The following is a 6,268-nucleotide window of genomic DNA, read 5'->3' as shown; positions in this document are numbered from 1 at the left end:
GGGAGGGAGGAAGGGAGGGAAGCAAGGAAGGAAGGAGAAAAGAGAAGAAAAGAGAAAAGAGAAGAAAAGAAAAAAGAAAAGAAAAGAGAAAGAAAGTTTATTCTTCTTGAAGGCCAGGCTTTGGGCACCGGCAGCACCCATGGAGAAAAGGGCTTCTCTGTACCCCATCTCCACAATGTGCTCTGCCCAACAAGGTCCTGGGGGAAGTACTCCCGGTAATCCTGAGAGAATCAGATAGCAGGAGTGCATTTCCAGGGCTGTGGGCCACCCTCCACAGGACCACCTGGGTGGCTGGTGTGCTCAGTGCTGGTCACCATGGGCTGACCTTCAAGTGTCGGAGGAAGCTGGGAAGTTTTGGATCCTGGATTGAAAAACTGGCCGGTGTTTTTAACTTTAGGAGTCATGATCTGAATGTGTAATTCCAAGGGCTACAAAAACAGACCATGGGCTTTTATGACTCTGGGTGATCTCTACCCTCTGGCTGTCATTTTTCTTCTCCTTTCAATCCTGAAAAGGAAAGAAACAAATGTTTCAAGCAGCAAGTTACTCATCACTTTGTTAAGGATTGATTCCATTTAATTCCAGAGCTTGTTTGACCCTTGGATAAACAATTGAAACCTTCTGGAGGTACCTAAAAGGAATGCAAGACTGCATTTGCCATTTAATGGTAGAAAAATTTTAAATAGGATTCTGACAGTATAAAAAATAGTATTTATATGAGTGCTTAAAAAATCACTTGTAAAACATACACTCTTCAATAATGGCCAAATATGGGAAACTCTGATGTCTGGTCACATAACCAGGCTGATTTTGCAAATGGAAAGATCCATCTATCCCCCTTTACTTTGGTTGAGCAATCTTCTGGCTACAAATTTCCTCCAGAGATGTCTAGAATCATAGGCCAACTGGAGAGCCATACTAAATGCACAAGATAACACCAACATAAGTTAGCCAGCCTGGGTTCTCTGAGGTGGGTTTAGCTGTGCCAAGGGAGAATTGTTCAAAATTTTAACTTCATGGGTAATGGTAGAAGTTGCAGATTATATAGTTGGTAACCTGCCAAATCTGAAAGAACAAATAAAGATGAAATGCAATGAATGTATAAACAACTCAAAGGGAAAAAGTGCTAACCAGGCTTAGAAAGCCAAGTGTTTCCCAGCAGGCTGATATGACCTAATCTCTTTCCATGACATACTGACCAACTGGTGAGTAATTTCACCAGTAAACTAAGAATTCAGAATGGCAAGCACGACCATGAAGGGGTACCTGGAAGCAGCAGCAGCTGAGCCCCAGATTCACCCTGGGCCTGTGCAACCCTCTCATCCCCAGCTAGGTGATAGAAGAGATCAAAGTTCATGAAATTTGCTGGGGACCGCAAATAAGAGGGTTAGGAGTGGAGCAAGAGGGGGAGGTCTTCCTCTCTGTCATAACACATATCCCATTGTAATTTTAGTTTATTTCTTTTTTTTTACAGACTTGCTCTGTTGCCCAGGCTGAAGTGTAGTGATGTGCTTATAGCTCACTACAGCCTTGAACTCCTGGGCTCAAGGGATCCTCCTGCCTCAGCCTTCTCAGTAGCTAGGACTATAGGTGTGTGCCACCACGTCTGGCTAATTTTTACATTTTCTATGGAGATGGTGGTCTCAATATATTGCCCAGGCTGGAACCCATCGTATCGTTTCATCTCCTGCTGCTGCAGGACAGGCAGTATAGTTTAGTTGGAAAATCAAGACAGAAACCTAGTCTCTGTCACTATCTGTGCATTCTTGGGTCAATTGCTCCTGCCCTCTACTGCCTCAGGTTCTTTATTTGTGAAATAATTTTGAAGATTAAACAAGATCAAACCAAATACTCGGCAGAGTGCTCAGCTTATTCTAAGTCCTCAATAAATCTCGATTCCTTCCCTTGAGTGGATTCATCAGAGTACCTTAAGCACAAAGCAGGAGTGGAATAAATTTTGTTGACTACATGAGTATGGAACAATAACAACTCTTGTTTATTGAGGATTTTTACAGTTGTAACCTCCCCAGGGCATCATATCATACACGTTTTTGCAGCCTCAGCACCTAGATCAGGGCCTGTCACATGGTAGATTTTTAGTAACTACTAAGTTATCCAATTTCACTTTAAAGGGCCCTTGATAATAGGCTGGGTGTGGCAGTTCACACCTGTAATCCTAGCACTTTGGGAGGCCAAGGCAGGTGAATCACTTGAGCCCAGGAGTTCAAGACCAGCCTGGGCAACATGGTGAAACCCAGTGTCTACAAAAAATAGAAAAAAAAAAAGTAGGGGGACTGGCAAGATGGCCCAATGAGATCAACGCACAAGGAGGGTGATTTCTGCATTTCCAACTGAGGTACCTGGCTCATCTCATTGGGACTGGTTAGACAATGTGTGCAGCCCATGGAGGGTGAGCAGAAGCAAGGTGAGGTGTCGCCTTACCCTGGAAACACAAGGGGTCAGGCAACTCCCTCCCCTAGACATGGGAAGCCATGAGGCACTATGCCCTGAGGAATAGTGCATAGGCCCAGATACTATGCTTTTCCTACAGTCTTTACAACCCATAAACCAGGAGATTCTCTTGGATGCCTACACCACCAGGGTCGTGAGTTTCAAGCACAAAACTGGGCGGCCATTTGGGCAGACACTGAGCTAGCTGCAGGAGTTTTTTTTTCATACCGCAGTGACACCTGGAATGCCAGTGAAATAGAACCATTCACTGCCTGGAAAGGGGGCTGACACCAGGGAGCCAAGTGGTCTAGCTCAGTGGATCCCACACCCACAGATCCCAGAAAGCTAATATCCACTGGCTTGAAATTCTCACTGCCAGCACAGCAGTCTGAAGTTGACCCAGGATGCTCGAGCTTGGTCGGGGGAAGGAGCATCTGCCTTCACTGAGGCTTGAGTAGTTGGTTTTCCCCTCACAGTGTACACAAAGCCACCAGGAAGTTCAAACTGGGTGAAACCCACAACAGCTTGGCAAAGACTGTAGCCGGACTGCCTCTCTAGATTCCTCCTCTCTGGGCAGGGCATCTCTGAAAGAAAGGCAGCAGCCTCAGTCAGCGGCTTATTGATAAAACTCCCATCTCCTTGGGACAGAGTACCCGGGGGAAGGGGCAGCTGTGGGTGCAGCTTCAGCAGACTTAAACAGTCTTGCCTGCCAGCACTGAAGAGAGGAGTGGATCTCCCAGCACAGCACTCGAGCTCTGCTAAGAGACAGACTGCCTTCTCAGGTGAGTCCCTGATCCCTGTGCCTCCTGACTGGGAGACACCTCCCAGCAAGGGTTGACAGACACCTCATACAGGAGAGCTCCGGCTGGTATCTGGTGGGTACCCCTCTGGGACGAAACTTCCAGAGGAAGGAAGAGGCAGTAATCTTTGCTCTTCTGCAGCCTGTGCTGGTGATACCCAGGCAAACATGGTCTGGAGTAGACCTCCAGCAAACTCCAGCAGACCTACAGCAGAGGGGCCTGACTGTTAGAAGGAAAACTAACAAACAGAAAGGAATAGCATCAACATCAACAAAAAGGACGTCTACACAGAAATCCCATCGAAGGTCACTGACATCAAAGACCAAAGGCAGATAAATCCAGGAAGATGAGGAAAAAGCAGTGGAAAAAGGCTAAAAATTCCAAAACCTAGAATACTTCTTCTCTTCCAAAGGATCACAATTCCTCACCAGCAAGGGAACAAAACTGGATGGAGAATGAGTTTGACGAATTGACAGAAGTAGGCTTCAGAAGGTGAGTACTAACAAACTCCTCCGAGCTAAAGGATCATGTACTAACCCAATGCATGGAAGCTAAGAACTTTGAAAAAAAGTTAGAGGAATTGCTAACTAGAATAACCAGTTTAGAGAAGAACATAACTGACCTGATGGAGCTGAAAAACACAGCATGAAAACTTTGTGAGGCACACAAAAATATCAATAGCTGAATCGATCAAGCGGAAGAAAGGATATCAGAGATTGAAGATCAACTTAATGAAATAAAGCATGAAGACAAGATTACAGAAAAAAGAATGAAAAGGAACGAACAAAGCTTCCAAGAAATATAGGGCTATGTGAAAAGACCAAACCTACGTTTGATTGTTGTATCTGAAAGTGACAGGGAGAATGGAACCAAGTTGGAAAACACTCTTCAGGCTATTATCCAGGAAAACTTCCCCAACCTAGCAACGCAGGCCAACATTCAAATTCAGGAAATACCGAGAACACCACAAAGATACTCCTCAAGAAGAGCAACCCCAAGACACGTAATTGTCAGATTCACCAAGGTTGAAATGAAGAAAAAAATGTTAACGGCAGCCAGAAAGAAAGGCTGGATTACCCACAAAGGGAAACCCATCAGACTAACAGCAGATCACTCTGTATAAACCCTACACGCCAGAAGAGAGTGGGAGTCAATATTCAACACTCTTAAAGAAAATAATTTTCAACCCAGAATTACATATCCAGCAAAACTAAGCTTCATAAACATAGGAGAAATAAAATCCTTTACAGACAAGAAAATGCTAAGACATTTTGTCACCACCAGACCTGCTCCTGAAGGAAGCACTAAATATGGAAAGGAAAAACCAGTAGCAGCTACTGCAAAGACACACCAAATTGTAAAGACCATTGACACTATGAAGAAACTGCATCAACTAATGGGCAAAATAACCAGCTAGCATCATAATAACAAGATCAAATTCACACATAACAATATTAACCTTAAATGTAACTGGCCTAAATGCCCCAATTAAAAGACACAGACTGGCAAATTGGATAAAGAATCAAGACTCATTGGTGTGCTGTATTCAGGAGACCCATCTCACATGCAAAGACACACATAGGCTCAAAATAAAGGGATGGAGGAACATTTACCAAGAAAAAAAAGCAAAAAAAAAAGCAGGGGTTGCAATCCTAGTCTCTGATAAAACAGACTTTAAACTAACAAAGATTAAAAAAAAAAAAAGTAAAAGAAAGGCATTACATAATGGTAAAGGAATCAATGCAACAAAAAGAGTTAATTATCCTAAATATATATGCACCCAATACAGAAGCACCCAGATTCATAAAGCAAGTTCTTAGAGACCTATGAAGAAACTCAGCCTCCCACACAATAATAGTGGGAGACTTTAACACCCCACTCTCAATATTAGACAGATTGATAAGACAGAAAATTAACAAGGATATTCAGGACTTGAACTCAACTCTGGACCAAGTGGACCTAATAGACATCTACAGAACTCTCCGCTCCAAGTCAACAGAATATACATTCTTCTTAGCACCACATCGCACGTATTCTAAAATTGACCACATAATTGGATATAAAACACTCCTTAGCAAATGCAAAATAACAGAAATCATAACAGTCTCTCCGACCATGGTTCTATCAAATTAGAACTCAGGATTGAGAAACTCACTCAAAACCACAGAACTACATGGAAACTGAACAACCTGCTGCTGAATGACTACTGGGTAAATAACGAAATGAAGGCAGAAATAAATAAGTTATTTGAAACCAATGAGAACAAAGACACAATGTACCAGAATCTCTGGGACACAGCTAAAGCAGCATTTACAGGGGAATTTATAGCACTAAATGCCCATAGGAGAAAGCAGGAAAGATCTAAAATTAACACCCTAACATCACAATGAAAAGAACTAGAGAAGCAAGAGCAAACAAATTCAAAAGCTAGCAGAAGACAAGAAATAACTAAGATCAGAGCAGAACTGAAGGAGATAAGAAACACAAAAAACCCTTCAAAAAATCAATGAATCCAGGAGCTGGTTTTTTGAAAAGATTAGAAAATAGATAGACCACTAGCCAGACTAATAAAGAAGAAAAGAGAGAAGAATCAAGTAAACACACACACACACAAATGATAAAGGGGATATCACCACTGTTCCCACAGAAATGCAAACTACCATCAGAGAATACTATAAACACCTATATGCAAATAAACTAGAAAATCTAGAAGAAATGAATAAATTCCTGGACACATACACCCTCCCAAGACTAAACCAGAAGAAGTTGAATCCCCGAATAGACCAGTAACAAGTTCTGAAATTGAGGCAGTAATTAATAGCCTACCAACCAAAAAAAGCCCAGGACCAGACAGATTCACATCCAAGTTCTACCAAAGGTACAAAGAGGAGCTGGTACCATTCCTTCTGAAACTATTCCAAACAATAGAAAAAGAGGGAATCCTCCCTAACTCATTTTAGGAGCCCAGCATCATCCTGATGTCAAGACCTGGCAGAGACAGAACCCAAAAAGAAAAT

Source organism: Mandrillus leucophaeus, unplaced genomic scaffold (genome assembly GCF_000951045.1).
Source record: "Mandrillus leucophaeus isolate KB7577 unplaced genomic scaffold, Mleu.le_1.0 Scaffold122, whole genome shotgun sequence".
NCBI classification, from domain to species: domain Eukaryota; kingdom Metazoa; phylum Chordata; class Mammalia; order Primates; family Cercopithecidae; genus Mandrillus; species Mandrillus leucophaeus.
The sequence above is the reverse complement of the archived record's forward strand: the minus strand, read 5'-3'. Positions refer to the sequence as shown.